Source organism: Triturus cristatus, chromosome 10, assembly GCF_964204655.1.
Source record: "Triturus cristatus chromosome 10, aTriCri1.1, whole genome shotgun sequence".
In the NCBI taxonomy this organism is placed as follows: Eukaryota; Metazoa; Chordata; class Amphibia; order Caudata; family Salamandridae; genus Triturus; species Triturus cristatus.
The window spans coordinates 158,160,844-158,176,591 of record NC_140593.1 but is presented as its reverse complement, the minus strand read 5'-3'; the positions used below and the strand labels follow the sequence as shown (position 1 = coordinate 158,176,591).

Below are 15,748 nucleotides of genomic sequence, written 5' to 3'. Positions count from 1 at the left end.
ACTTCCATCAACAATGGAATCAAACAATCAACATTCCTGGGTCTTCCCAGTTATTCTGCATTGTTAGCGAATCAATTTCAAGGAATCACCGCAAAGAGTATTCAAGACCACACAGCTTCCAAAAGACTCGATGAAACGTTTAGCATTACTCAACTGTGTTCAACCACTATTGGACAAAGGAGCAGTTCTTCCAGTCCCCGCTAGTCCGAGACTTACAAGATTCTATTGCATTCTCGTTGTGGGTCTGAAACCCGACTGCTGCTTTTACCCAGTTCTAACCTCAAACCCCTAAATTCTTTTGTGGCACTAGAACCCTTCAAGATGGTGACTCTTCAGTCCCTAATACATCTCATGGACAAAAGGGGACTTTCTCATGATGCTAGACTTCAGGATGCATGCTTCCATGTTCCGATGCATGTAGAGAGTCAATGGTTTCTTAGGTTCACCATGGGAAAGTCTCGTTTCCTGTTTTGTGCTCGCCCATTGTACGAGCAACGTCTCCACGTATCTTCACACAAGCATTGACACCGACAGTGCCTTCTTTACAAGTTCAGGGTTTTGCTGTTTTTCCCTATCTTGATGACAGGTCCTGGTTCTTCTTTTTCCAAGGCAGGTGAAGCTGTGACGGCAGTGGCTGCCCGCTTCACCAACTGGGATTCTTGATCCACCTACAGAACTTGTAAATGGTGCCGCTGCAGATCAGGCAACTGGAGAGAGTTGTGTGCGATTTCCAAAGCTCTTCTGTTCTTTCAGGTTCTATTAGTGCCCAAGACAATCAAGTTGATGGCGCTACCTGTACAAACAGGGGATGGGGGTCAAAAGCGGACTCTCTCTCAACCACCTGTCAGCTCAGATTTGTGCATAGGCAGAATCGTGCGTCTTGGCATTGAAAGCAGTTTACATCAACGGGAAGTTGAATACTGGGGAGACAGCCTCAGTCGCAATGCTCTGTCCTCAGCCAGCTTTCACCTGGCCACTCACAAGTGCCATCACATTTGTCACAGGTTTGGCTCCCCGTGGATGACCTGTTTGCATCCCAGACAAATGTGATGTGTCCTCTTTTCTGTTCAGAGACAGTGTGCCCTCAAGCATGGGCAATGGATGCCATGTCGGTGCCATGCCATCATGGGTTACACTATGCATTCCCCCCAAATTCTGCTTCTCCCAAGAGTCTTACAAAAAATCAAAGCAGAACGGGTTAACGTGATTTTGGTGAACCCATTCTGGCCACGCTTCTCTTGGTTTTCAGTGCTTCTCACCACGTCACAGTGCAGTTTCTTCATCTTCTGTTGGTCGCGCCTGCACGGCAGTCTCCTCTCCTGACAATTCATCAATTCAACCATCTTCATATGACAGCCTGGTTATTGCATGGCTAGTTTTACAGACCATAGGCTGATATATTTAGTTGGCTAGAGACCTCCAATCTTCCAGAAGAACCTTCACTCTTCATTCCATTAAAACATTGACAAGTGTTTTCCTGGTGGTGTGAGGAACCCTCTGCTGCCCTTGCCTATATTGACCCTTTTAAGATCTTAGATTTTTTAAGGGATGGTTTTCTTGAAGATTTGGATTCCTCCACTTCGAATTCCCAGTGGGCAGCTTTCGAACATTTCTTCAGCTCTCAGGAGACTTTCTCAGATAGTACCTTTGGTCTCGAGACTGATTAAATGTTTTGGGATACAGATGCCAAAAAACCTTTCATAACCCTTTACCATCATGGGATTTTTCAGTTGTTCTTAAGGGTTTGCAAATGGCCTCTTTTACGTGGCTGTCCTCTAAAACTCTTTTTCTAGTTGTCATTACTTCGGCGCAAAGACCGGTTGAGTTGGGGGGCACTTATTATTTTGCACCCTTACCTCCATTGTTTTCCAGTTAGGGTGGTTCCTTGTTTAGATCCTAAATTAATTTTTCTCAGGAGGTTGTTCTTCCTGTGTTTCAAGGCAAGCCTGCTTCTTCCATCCCATCAACTCTGGTTGTTAAACGGGCTTTGACCGTATATCTTGATCGCACCAACTCCTTTGGAGATCAACATCTCTTTTTATAGCTCATGGCTCGTTCTCCAAGAGTAAGGCGGTATTTACGTCTACTCTGAGCAGGTGGATACGTCAGGCCGTTTCTCAGGATTATTCTGCTGAAGGTATTCCTCTCCCAGGCTCCATTGAAGGCCTTTCCGCTGGGGGAGCTTCGGCTTCTTGTGCTGAAGCAGCAGGGGTTCCCCTAATTGAGATCTGTAGGGAAGCCACCTGGTCCTCATCTCATACTTTCATTAAACATGATTGTTTAGATTTATCTGATTCTGTGCAAGAGAATTTTGGTTCTGCACTTCTTTCCTCAGCAATGATCCCATTGTGAAGGGAATAAACATGCATTGTCTCTATTCCATTAAGGTGCACATGTTTTTCTTGCATGATCCTCTTATGTTACTGACCGGGACTCCATGAGGGGATAATGCTCCTTTTACTTCCCGCTAATCTTCATTACCCCGATTAGGAGTCCTCCTCGTCGCAGTCACTTCCCTCCCTTCCTCCCATTGTGCACCTCCATTGCTTGCTTACTTGTTTTGGTGGTAGGAGGGGAGAGAGGGGAGGTAGGACTACAGGTGTCAAATCTTAGTTTAAAAATATTTAGGTATTTTAACATGTCATGGGCTGTCATGGAGGCAGGAATGCCTCACATGTTAATGACTGGGACGCAGAGGACTCTTAATTGGGGTAATGAAGATTACCAGTAGGTATAAGGGTCATGACTGTCTGGAACAGCAATGGAGCTGGGTTCCAGTCGATGGAGTACTCAAAGAAGCTACAATTCAAGTCAACAACCACTTTTGCTTTCCATGGACAATATTCTGCCATTAGTAAAATGTGATGACTCGAATTACAATACCAGACATCTTAGCTGACTTCTGCAAGCAGGTTGCATCTCTTTCCTTCTTAGGCATACATTGAACTGCCAAACCATGGTCCATTCTATGGAGAACATTTAGCTTTGCCCCTTGCCAGGCAATGCACCGAGAAAGAGCCTGGCAGAATCTCTAGTCAACTAATGAGTGAATTAATCTTTATTTGACAGTTAATAAAAACCATGTCCATATGAACACAGAGGCATACCTCACTTCATCAGAACCAATTCAATGCACCCTGGCTCTTGAGGCAGAAACTATAAAATATTAGTCATGGGGAAATGCACAGCATCTGAAAGTTGTACAGTTGTGGATTCGTCATGGCTAGTAATAAAATATCCCAAACATACATCAATGCAGTATTACAAAATAATTCCAGATAAAAAGAAAAAACAACATTCACAGCAAAAATATGACTAATAAAGCAAATCTATCTGGGGCTCCAGGATTACTCAATTAAGCTGTAACAGCTGCATGCACTGCACATGCAAATTTGACCACACAACTCACTGATTGGAAATCATTGCTCTTAAATGCTGAAACAACTGCCTTTAGAGATGGTCATATGCTTACTGGACACAGTGAAAGAAATTGACAGAATTTCCATGTAGTTATGAATGCATTACAGCAGCAAACTGTGTGAGCTAGGCTTTCTCTACTATATTGGTAGAAGCGGCAAATAACAATTATCGTACCTGATCTTCAAGACTGTTGGTATTCTTTTATTTTGGACAAGTAAAGCATTGTTTCACCTACTCTCTATTAAATGACAGTGATCCTGTTATATCTAGATGTTACTATATTAAATAATATGAGGGCAAGAGTAATTAAAGTGCCTCATCTTTGTCAATATTTCTACATCAGCCTCATAAGATGTTGTTTTTAGCTGCTGAAAAATGACTTATTTAAGTGTTCAGATTGAAGCCCTTAACCGCCATAGTAATTCCAGTTCAGCTTACTTTTATCATCTCTCCATAGCTGGGATAGCAACTAAATATCATTAAATAAATCTTTTTTCCTTTCTTTAAATACAAGCCCAATACATCCATTGTTTCTCTCAATTGCAGTCCATAGTGATCAGGATAGAGTATGCGTCACACATGCATTTTTTAAATTCCAAAGACTTAATTGTTCTTTCTTCTTTAAGATGCAGCCAACGCGTTTCGTTCATACTAAACTTTCTCAGGGGCGCATGGCCAAGATGGCAACTAGAGCGAACGTACGTTGCAGAGCTCTGCCACAAACCCTACAAAAAAATCCTTCATCATCTTCCATCCCATGCCCCGAAAGTCTTGAACCCCCAGACTGCGAGTGGTCAACAGGGAGAGAACACACTTCTTTCAGAGACCTGAAGAACCCTGCTCCTGGATACTCGCTTAAAGGAGGCCCACTCATCGCCAATGGCAGTCAACTTCAGGAGCACTAGGAGATGCGGAAAATAAAGAACAGACACAACCGCAGACCACCGCATCGTCCAACAAGTGAGCACCCTTCCATGGAGAGGGCGCTGGTGGTGACTGATGTTCGGTTTCACACAGGTATTCATTCACTGTCCTATCGTTGGATCACGGTTCAGACACGGAGACTGGGATTAACAGATCCAATGCATCAGAGCAGGGTGAGGCACTTACACCCCCCTATAGTCTGAAGTGGACTGTGACAATGCAGTAAAGGATGGGCACAGGTACATTTGCCATTGTATGAGAGAGAGGGGTCTACCACTGAGGATGTCGGGGACTCATTAAAAACCAGGGAGTTTGATCAGCTGGGGAGCAATACAGGCCTCACCATGCCCCCTACTGTTTCCGAACTGGACAAGTTGTTAACTGTTGATCGCTTATACAAGTGCTTGTTTGAGCTCGTTGTTGGGATCCGCACTTTGCGACCTGCCCAGGGGAGGGAGTTAGAGAATACGTTATATGTGTTATTGCGCTGTTGGAGCTCACACTACGCGATATGCGACACAACGGGCTACACATTGGTCAATAGGGGAAATGCGATGGATATATGAAGAGGAAACAAGGGGACGTGAGGTTTCACACAAGACAGCATCAATGGGAGATAACGCTCAAGTAACCGCCCCAACATACTATTTGCTGACGTGGAACGGGAAGGGGCTAGCAACTCCCAAAAAGCGGCACCCAATATATACATACCTTGCATGGTCAAATTCACTTAGCGGTGCCACAGGAGAAGCATCTGGTGGCCATGGAGCTGCAAAACGCTCAGAGTCAATGGAGGGAGAGTACGCAGGGCACGTCTTTCTATGTCTTGTCACAGGGAGTGTTGATTTGGATATCACTAGGAGTCCCCTATGTGGAGGTATCACGCAGAATAGACACAGAGGGCAGATTTGCAATCCTGGAGGGCTTATTACATGGAGACCCATTCACACCAGCAGCAATTATGCACCCAATGTAAATCATACTGATTTCCTAGACCAATTAACGCCTGCCTTGTTGCACAACCCAAAGGCACCGGCCATATGAGCAGGCAATCATAATTGTGTACTGGACACTGAACTGGACAGATCCACTCCCAGGTAGGAGGAGCAGCAAGCAGCAGGGTGACACTACATTTCCGACAGTGGATAGATGACATGAGGCTATATGATATATGGCAGTTACGACACCCGAAAACACGAGGGAATACTCGCTTCACTCCCCGGTGTACGACGTATATATACAACTGACTCTCTTCCTCTGCACGGGGGACGTATGCCAGCGCACATTGAAGACAGAATATTTTGCGCGTACTATTTCTGACCACTACTTGCTACTGCTGACTTTAAGCTGGGGGAGGGAAAGAGACAAAATTCCAACTTGTCGGCTGCGCACAGAAGAATTGCACACCATTCTGTGATACTTTAGCATCATATATTATTCAATATTTCGAGGAGAACACTGGCACTTCTGAAACCAGGGGTATAGAATGGGAGGCTCATAAGGTGGTCATACGGAGCCACTGCATTAACACGACATGGGGTAAAGAAGTCCTTGCATAGGTAACTGTTGGAGATGGAGGCAGAGTTACGCAGGCTCGAACATGCAATCCCAGCATGGACTGGCAGAATGGGGCGACTCCAGGGGCTTAGATGCACTCACAGTGAACTGACTGCCGGAATTCCAAAGCTGGATTATAGACAGTATATAGAGTAACCAGTGTGGTGAGAGGAGTGAGCTATCAGAATGCCAGCATGGCTGCTGCAGGGGGGAAATACCCTCCTACCCAATAGGGGCCATTTGCACTGCAGTTGGAGCCATACAGAATTCCCAAATTGATATTAATTCAACCTTAATGGAGTATTATTGCACACTCTATGCGGTACAAGAGACGTGAACATCAGGGGCGGCTCCTCCATGTGGGCGGACCAGCGTCGCCCCACTGCTTTCTCACAGTGCGAGAAGCAGAAACATAAAATGGTATTATAAATACAATTTTTATGATTCTGCTTCTCGCACTGCAAGAAAGCAGAAGAAGGGTTTGGTTGGGGGTGGGCAGTGGGTGGTCCTGCAACAGGGCAGGGGAGGAGTGGCTAGCCCAATGGTGCGGGCCCTGACTGTTTGGTCGGCCCTCTGGGGCAGACCAAACCAGTCATGTGCACTCTCCATTTTCTCCATAGACTCCTGTGCGGTCGGTGTCCCAGCCAACCACGATGCTGCCATTGCAGCGTTGTGATTGGCTTAGGGGAGGGAGGCTGCCTGCTTCCTGTTCCTGCGGAGGCAAGAAAGCAGGAGCAGGCACCGGAGCCTGTAAAACGCTGGACCTGAGAAAGGTACAGTTTTTATTATTATTTATCTGAAGATCTGCTTGGCGGTCTCACTTGATATAGAAAAAGCATTCAACACCCTGGGCTGGACATACTTATTCGAGGTTCTGGAGCAGCTGGGATTGGGGCCTTCCTTCGTGTGGTGGGTGTCGATGTTATATACAGACTGACAGGGAGGGTAGGACTGGCTCGACAAGATTGGACCGGATTGAAATAGAAAAGAAGTACCAGGCAGAGATGCCCAATGTCCCCATCATCTTTTCGCTTGCGATGGAGCCTCTGGCGAGCTTGCTACACCCGGGTCCAGCTGTGGGGCGTGAGGGTGTTCGAAGAGGGGCACATCGTATCATAAGCAGACAATGTGTTGATTTACATACGGGATGCCCGCACATCACTATAACCATTGATGGAGATGCTCAATACATTTAGAGAGTTCTCTGGCCTCCAAATTAATTGGCCGAAGTCATGCTTGTTCCTGCTTCGGTGGTTACTGAAACATCAGAGACTAATGCCGAACTGAAACAAGGGAGCTTGGATAGAGCACGTGCCTCGACACATCGCTCCCTCCCCTTCCGGACCTCGCTCTCACTGTCCCCAATGGGACGAGTGGCGATAGCTAAAATGTTGGTCTTACCCCAGCTGCTGTACTTATTCGTGACTCTACCACTGATAATTGCAAGACAGTTCTTTGATAACCTCCGAGGACTGTTATTGGATTTTATTTGGGGGATGGGCAGGAAACAGGTCGCACTGCAGGTGTCACAATGCCACATAATGGAGGGGGGGTGGTATGGGGCACCCAATTATGAGCTGTTTTATGCAGAGGCACAATTGCACTGGCTGAAGCGTTGGATCAGCCCTATCCTCTGAGAGAGATACAGTTAAACGCAACTTGAGAGGCCAAGATGTACTTACAAGGCTGTACGCAACAAACATTTGAAAACACTGGAACCCAAACATATGGTAGCCGCACATAGATGCTGGCACAAATATATGCGGGGTGAAGGAAGGCACCCACCCAATGTTCCACAACTACCTATTGGCAGCCGCAGCCGCTGCAGGTATGAGCGGTGGGGCTGTCTGGGGGGAGGGGTGGGGATTTCGAGAGACGACCAAGAGGGAATATAATTATTTATTTAATTTTCCCTTGTGGTCGTCTCTCGAAACCCCCCCTCCCCCTCCCCCCCCCTCAGCCGGTCCCACCGCTCTTACCTGCAGCAGCCGTGACTGCCTATCTGGTCATTACCGAGAATTAGAACCTTCATGGGCCAAAGTGTGGTGCACTCCTAGAGACACTGACACTGCAAACTATGCCAACACATGGTGACTCAAAGACAGCTGTGTCGATATTACACAAGGCCCTACCCACACAACAATACACAATAGAAATGCCAGCCAGAGCTAAGTGAGCAGCTGACCTCGGAATGGTATTGACAGATAAACAGTGGGAGGGTGCCGCTACTCAAGCGAAGGAAGTTTCCAGAATTCAGATATACACAATTTAATTTTTTAATTAATTAAACCAGACATATTTGACACCAAAACATATGCACCGTATGTTCCTTGGGGGCCATCGAATTGTCTCCGGTGCTGTCAGCACAAGGCTGGATTTTGCCATATGGTCTGGAGCTGCCAGCCGCTTCAATGCAGGTGGACAGGGGTGTCTTTAGACTACCCCCCCCCCCCCCCCTCCGAATACTGCCTACTGGGCGCGCGACCCAGCACCAAGGGAGACAAATATGTCTGTGGGTCCATTGACTTGGCCCTGGTACGGTTTAAGAGGCGGATAGCAATGTCCTGGAAGGCCAGCGCAGCATCTAATACAAAGCGACGGTTGTAGGAACTTGTTAAATGGACCAAGGCTGAATCGGATGCTATTACCAAGGCCCATCTCCTTAGTGGAAGAGAGCCCGTGGCCCCTGTCTGGGACACATATATCACGATGTTAGAGACCAAGAATGATGGGAGACCACTCTGAGATGGATCTTGATGCTAACGAAGTCTAGAGCACAGTAATCCATTGTAATTCCACAGTTTATGATCGTCATGACAGTAATATTGTATAATAAGTTTGAAATTCAGTATCCTCCGAAGTACATGCCCACATTTTGGGGCAGATTTACCAGCCCATTGCGCCACTTTTGCGTCACTTTTAACATGGGAAAATTGACGCAAAATTGGCGCAAGGGGCTTGTAAATCTGCCCCTTTGTGTTTATTTTATACACATCGGCTTGGTTGCACATGCTCCTGTATCGTCAAAGCGCGGTATTGAAATCATAATCCTGCGCAAACAATTCCGTCAATGTGAAGTCCTTGATAAGCCTCCTCACCGAACGAAGTTTTCAAACATGCCGCGACGCGAGTCTGTGTTATCGGCACCCAATCTTGATTGATGGAATTGTTTGTGCAGGATTATGATTTAAATACCACGCTTTGACGATAAGGAATAGTATAATTATTTTCCCTAAAAAAGACAAACAAGATATTACGTCGGCTACAATGCTGTGGCACAGACACCATTACCTGATGAAACGGTTAATACCATTTGTTGATGTGGAACTGATTCATCAAATTACTTGCAAATTTGCTTTTGACATCTGTTGGTTTATGGATGTGAATCTAGGATGTCGGGGTAGCAGAATTTAAAGGCCAGGGACGTCTAGATATTATACTGTTGAACAGCCTTGAAAAAGCCTTTAAATAGACGAAACACGTGTCAGCTGAAGGCTGAATCTATACTGAATGTGCTGAGCTGATTTTTGCTGGATAAATCAGCAGTTGAATTAACAAATTGATGGACTTTGATATTTGATTCCATCTTGGGAAGAGAGATCATTTACCTTGTATTTCTGACTTTAAGAAGGATATCTGAATTATTTATATTTCTGTCATTAACCTATTTATGACTTAATGGTCTAATGTACTTATTTATGAAAGTGCTAAAAAACGGTTCAATTATGCTTATCTGTGCATGTTGTGAAAAAAACCAAATAAAAAATGTCCCCTAAAAAAACCTGAACTTTCTCCAGGCCTAAATCACGTATCTATATTCTGTGAATATCAAAATGAGTACATTCTGTAGTCTTTGAGAGTAAATATATCATCTCAGATAGGTGTCGCAAATTCCGTCACTGACAATAACGTGAAATGTTCGAGGGTGAGATTCCCGCCAATCCTGTGTGGCGTTTTTTCACTACTACCTCAATAACGTCACTGTCAGGTCTATACACAAGCAATTGACCCCTCTGCAATGGGTATCTGTTTTCTAAAACAGTAAGAATAAATACTTTAAAAAAAAGTTTAAATAAATAAATAAACTTCACTTCTTTTGAGTGATTGGTTCATTGGCATGGAAAGAAGAAGAACCAAGGTGCCTGAGACAGAGAAAGTAAATAGGTGACCGCAGACATTGTGGGTGTGGTCTGGAGGGTTCAGACAGGAAGTGTGAGGTCCTCAGAGCAGAGATCTGATCTGACAGCACTGATCTGAGTATATTGGGCGGCTGTGCACAAGACTGGGATAAAGTAAACTCAAGGAGATGCCACCATACCCTCAGAGTGCTAGGCGTCTCTTGCAGAACTACTTGCGCCACGCAGTGTTGAGGATTTCGTTGTAGGTATGGACCCAGCCTTTCATTCTCCAAGGTCAATTTTTATATACTGGTAGATAATATTAACTCTTGTCGAAACCCTATTAATGTCCTTCGGCCTCTTCCCCATTTCAGCTCTTTCAGAAATATTTTATGTTAACTATACATTTTACAAACATAAATGACTGCAACACAATTTTAGTTACAATTGTTTATTTGTAAAGTATGCCTCACCGAATTTAGTTGCTTCCTGCTTCCTGTTGAGACAGTGAGTCTGGTTACATTGACCAGGTTTTTAAGCATAAACAAAATGCATTGAGTTCATCGCTTGTGCATCTCCATTTCAATGCATGCCCAGATCCTCAGGAAACACACCCAGGCATGGGCAGGGATGATCCTCAGCAGTGGACATGAGCTTAAGGCCCTCACAGTGCTTGTCCCAGTCTCTACCTCTGAGCAGGGGGTGAGCTTGTGGAGTGGGGTTTAAAATCTGAGTCAGTTCACATGAACACAGATGCCCCAGGCTTTGACTTTAGAGAACTGTGCTGTCGTCCAATGTAGGGCAGTCCATCATTTTTCCTTATTCTTTGTATGTAAGTCATATTTTGACCACTGCAGTGGCTGCAGCCTCATTATGATGCCCATCTGTCTATGCTGTGTTTAATAATAATAATATAATAATCCATATTTGTAAAGTGCGATCTTATCACTGCCTTAAAGTTTCAAGGCGCTAGGAGCCATCAGGGAGATTAAGTGAGCTATTACCCAGAGTCACATGATGCTGAGCTAAGCTGCCACCAGCGCCGGGGATCGAGCCGTGAACCCCGTGCTCCGGAGTCAGCCACTCTGGCCGCTGCCCCACACCTCCCCTGTTTAACAGAGATGGGTTTTTCATTTCAAAATTATAATAACTCTCAATCCGGTAATTCAAAACTGTAACATATTAAGTTAAATAAAATATCTCCACAACCAGGTAAGCCTAAGGAAGACTTGTTGGGGGAGAGCGGGGCCTGTGTATAGTATTGTGAAAGAAGTGCAGAATGAACCAGTCAATCTGACAGCTTTGGTGGCCACTCTTACACAGCCATGTGTTGTTTCAACAGAAACGTTTTCTGTTCTTCCCTGAAATCCATCAACTCTTTCCTGTCTGATCTCTTCTAATATTGAGTTCCAGGAGTTGTACCTGCAAATGATGTGTGGTGGACTAGGTTAGATTAGAATTTCTTCTACTCCAGTCTAAGGGATGCCTGGCTCCAAAGCTCTCTTTCACCCCCGCTGTGAGCAGTAAGAAGGGAAGGTGAAGTGGTTAACTATGTGGATTTAAATTTAATTTTTGCCTTAAGAGGGAACCAGTGTCGGTCGTTCAGTACAGAGCAGATGTGGTTGAATTTCTGCCAATGCAGACTTTTTAGCACCCTTAAGAAGGGCAATTCTATGGCAAGTTTCAAAATGATAATGGCTTGTATAATTGATGAAAATCCAGATTTGAGGCGTTTTAGCTGGTAGCGTGGTGGTCATGCCGATGTATCAGTTTGGTCAATCTGGGGGTTCATGGCCTGATTCAGGTCCAGCCATGCGCAACGTTTAATTACTAAATTCTATTAACACCACATTGCAAGTCTCTAAGTTACTTGGATGAAAAGAGCAGTATTGATGCTAACTTACTGCTGCCAATTACTTTTGGAACTGTTCTGAAGTGTGAGCCACATTGTGGCTGAGTGTTGCCACTGCACCTGCTGCACCAATGGAGTCTATACCCTTGGGGTCTCAGCTACAAATAAATGGCGCTGCATGGCACTGCAAGCCATTCCGCTGCACCATGCTGTGTCATTTTAAAAGCACAGGGATGCGTCATATTAACAACAATGCAACACATCCCTGTGCTTTCCCCTGCACTGGCGTACAATTGGCTGTCATGCACCGGCGCAGACACCCTTGTGTCATTTTGCAAGGGTGCCTCGGCTGCGGGGGTGATCGTTTTTGTGCAGGAAAGGACACCTTCCTGCACAAAAACAATCATTAATGGCATTTTCCTCTTTCTATACATGATGTAAAACGCAGCATACACAGAAAGAGGAAAAACGAGGAGAAATAAAAGTATTTCTCCTCGTTGTCCCATTCCTATGCCTCACCTGGGGATAATAAACAACAGGAGCATAAACCCCTAAACCTCGTTGAGACTGGGGTAATAGTGTAAGAAACAACAAATATTCTCAACTGGTATCATTCAACACAGACAGATAAATTGCATGTACAAGACATTACAGTTAGGATAAGGAAGACTCGGAAAAAATAAGATTGAGAAAAGTCATAATGTATTAGATCGAAAAGTTTACAAAGGGACATACAAAAATGAAAATGAACAAGATAATGGAACAGTTGTGACAGCACTGTACGCAAAATCAATGACGCATAAGAACAACCCGAACTTGTACTTGGTGCTTAAAGTGTACGTGACACAGAGACGGCGACGCAAGTGACAAGGTGAGATCAGCAGAGGACGGCGCAAAGTGAAGTAAAGGTGAAGTTTGGAATAATATATAAAGGTTCTGAATTCAATTTCTTTACAGTCGAAGTAATTAAATATTCATTTTAAAGAACCATAAGGCCATCAATTAAGCTGAGGAGTCGACGGCGTTTCGATCCGATCAAATTAGGATCATCATCAGGACTGGGCTGTAATATTCAAGACAGTGCTGTACAAGAAAAAGAGGGAAGAGTGTGCGATAAGAAATAAGGGAAAAGACCAAGTAATGGGATGGACTAGTTGCTAGAGGACAAGGAGGGCCCTAGTCTTAGAGTCTTAGAAAAGAGGATCAGGGCCAGTCAAAGGGTGTTGATATCAGGTAATTAGAGTGCATAGGAAAGGAACCAAGTGAGGAGAGAAAGGTGGAGGGGGGAGGGGAAGGGGGGGGCGGGGAATTTAAGGGAAAGGGGGAGTAGGGAAAGGTAGAGGAAAGACAAGGACATCTGGTATGGGTACCTGTAGACATGAATCAATCTTAAATGAGGAAAAACACTAGAGAGCACGGTTCAGTGAAAGTCTGTAGAAAAAGGGGAAGATAAAAACTTGCAATTACAGAAAAAAAGGGAGGGACAAGGTTATAGTGGAAACAGAAAAGGCCAATTACCTGGACGTGGACCAATTGGACATGTTCCAGAGGAGAAAAAGCGACCGGATAAAGGGGTTCTATAAAGACAAGGGAATCACAATTAACGAAGGGCGAATATAAGGAAGGGAGGCGTGGGAGGGTAATCTATGAAGGATGGCAAGTTAATAAAGGTCGTTAATTGCAGCAACCTCTAAGTCAGGAATAGAGAAAGTTCATACCTGAACAAGCTGAGGGTAATACTCGTGGTTAATGGGGGCAGCCAAGGCGCAATAAATGCAGCAATTCTAGTAAGGGGAACAACGGGAAAACGTCAGTAGGAACAGACAATTAGTATGTATGGAGGGGAGGGAACTGAGTTGTGGAAGGGAAAGGGGTAAATAATACCTTAATTCAATAAATTCGGCCTCATACTTAGTCGGCGCTATGAAGGCGCGAGGTATCCTGGCAAACTGAAAATAAAAAATAAATAAACCAGGGTCAGACTTAGCTGGAGTGAACCAACATACTGGGGATGGAAAGGCCAGAAACCAAAGATTAAAATGAATTACCTAGTCAATAGAGAGTCAAGGAAGGCATCTAAGTCACCCAGAGTCCGGCGTCCTGAATAATGGACGGGAAGGAGTCAGAAAATCAATGCAGGAGAAGGGCGTGGCTACGACGTAAAAATACGTCCGGGTGAGAAGTGAAGTGAATAGAAATGGAAAAAAGATCGGGGAGAGGAGCATGGAAGTGAAGAGAAAAGTGCAACAGTATGGATCAGATTCATAATTAGAAAAATATAAAGGAGCAATTTGTTGTGCAATTAAAGGACTATAAATTTGAACACAATACAAATAAGGGGCAATAGTTTACGTAACAGGACGTTTAAATAAGCATTGCCAGCATAGCCAGTTTAAACCAGGGATAACAATCACAATGACGAAAAGGCAGGAATAATGAATACTTCGATAGTTAAATAACAAGGCATCAGTTATACGAGAGAAATTAAATAACATATACAGTTATTCATAAATTATGAAAAAAGGGGGGGGAAAGGCTAGGGAAAGGGACAGAATAGTAGAAAGTCCACTTAATGTAGTCAATGTTGGAGACCGAGGTAAGAAGATATGAGAATCATTTAAAGACAGAGGGTTCAGAGCAGAATGGTACTGTTCCATTCATCAATGGTATTCAATCCAGCGTTCACAGAATTGCAAATGGTCATCCATTTGGATTCGCTTTTGTTAAGCAGTAATTTCATATTATCGCCTCTTTCGGGTAATGTGGGTTGTTCAATCACTTGCCAAACAATATCTGTGGGATTGTGGCCTTTTTCCAAGTAATGGCTCACCAATGGAGCAGTCAGTATTTTACAGTGTATTCGGCTTTTATGTTGTATGATGCGCTGTTTTATCATTTGAGTTGTCTGTCCGATATAGGTAAGGTCACAGGGGCACCTAATTGCGTAGACCACGTTGGGGGACCTACAGTTTGTCATGGTTTTAAGCATATAGGTTCTGGTGCCTGTTTTGAACTCCTTCGTATTTTGTGTCAAGTCACAAACTGAACAGTTTTGGCTTTTATAATATCCAATGATGGGGGGAAGGCCCCAGGCCGAGGTAATGGTGTTGGTGTCAGATGATTTGGTTGGCCAAGTTATAGCATAAACCAAGTGTGTAGCTAGATTATTACCCCGTTAGTAAGAAAAAAGGGGAAGTTCTTTAAAAGAGTCCAACTGTCTGAGTACAGACCAGTTTCGTTTGATGATTTTGGAGACCATATGACTACATGGACTGAATTTTGAAACAAATGGAATGCGCGACATGTTTTGTTTAGGTTGTGGAGTGAGAAGGACTTCACGTGGGCAGTACCACGCTCTTTTGCGTGCTCTGGTCAAAAGGCGTTTGGGATATCCTCTATCTGCCAATTTTTGTAATAGGACATCTGACTCTTGAAAATAGTCTTTTCGCCATGTACAATTCCTACGAATCCGTAGGAATTGTCCATAGGGGAGAACATCACGGAGAGCACGAGGATGATAACTCGAGTAATGAAGAAGAGTGGGGAGGCATAGGATTCTGAGGCATTCCCAATTTTACAAACAGGTGTAAATGTGGGAATGCCTGAAGTTCCATGGATGTTGCGTGGGAACGCACACAGAAACACCTATGGAACGCCCCTTTCCAGCAGAGTAATGCATGAAACGGGCCCATATCATCACAGGGGCGGCTGGTGTTCAAGGGCGAAAGGGGCGTTGCCTTGCCATCAGGAGGAGGGGGGGTGAGGAGGGAGAAAAACCTACGAGCAGCTTTAGTCAAGAAGCTAATAGTTGGTTTTCACTAGAGCTGCTCGTAGGTTTTTCTCCCTCTCCCTCTCCCTCTGTGACGGCTGGGCAACG

At 44.6% G+C, this 15,748-nt stretch overlaps 1 long non-coding RNA gene across 1 annotated transcript in view; it reads right to left on the bottom strand.

The window, feature by feature from the left end:
- LOC146789133 (uncharacterized) overlaps positions 1 to 13,995 on the bottom strand; it is a 207,552-nt gene extending 193,557 nt beyond the window's left edge. Inside the window, exons 1-4 of the long non-coding RNA XR_014969749.1 lie at positions 13,920 to 13,995; positions 13,756 to 13,820; positions 13,590 to 13,655; positions 13,390 to 13,448 (exon numbers count right to left, since the gene is read on the bottom strand). This is a non-coding gene — a long non-coding RNA (uncharacterized LOC146789133). The remainder of the gene's footprint in view (positions 1 to 13,389; positions 13,449 to 13,589; positions 13,656 to 13,755; positions 13,821 to 13,919) is intronic.
- Between the last annotated feature and the right edge of the window lie 1,753 nt (positions 13,996 to 15,748).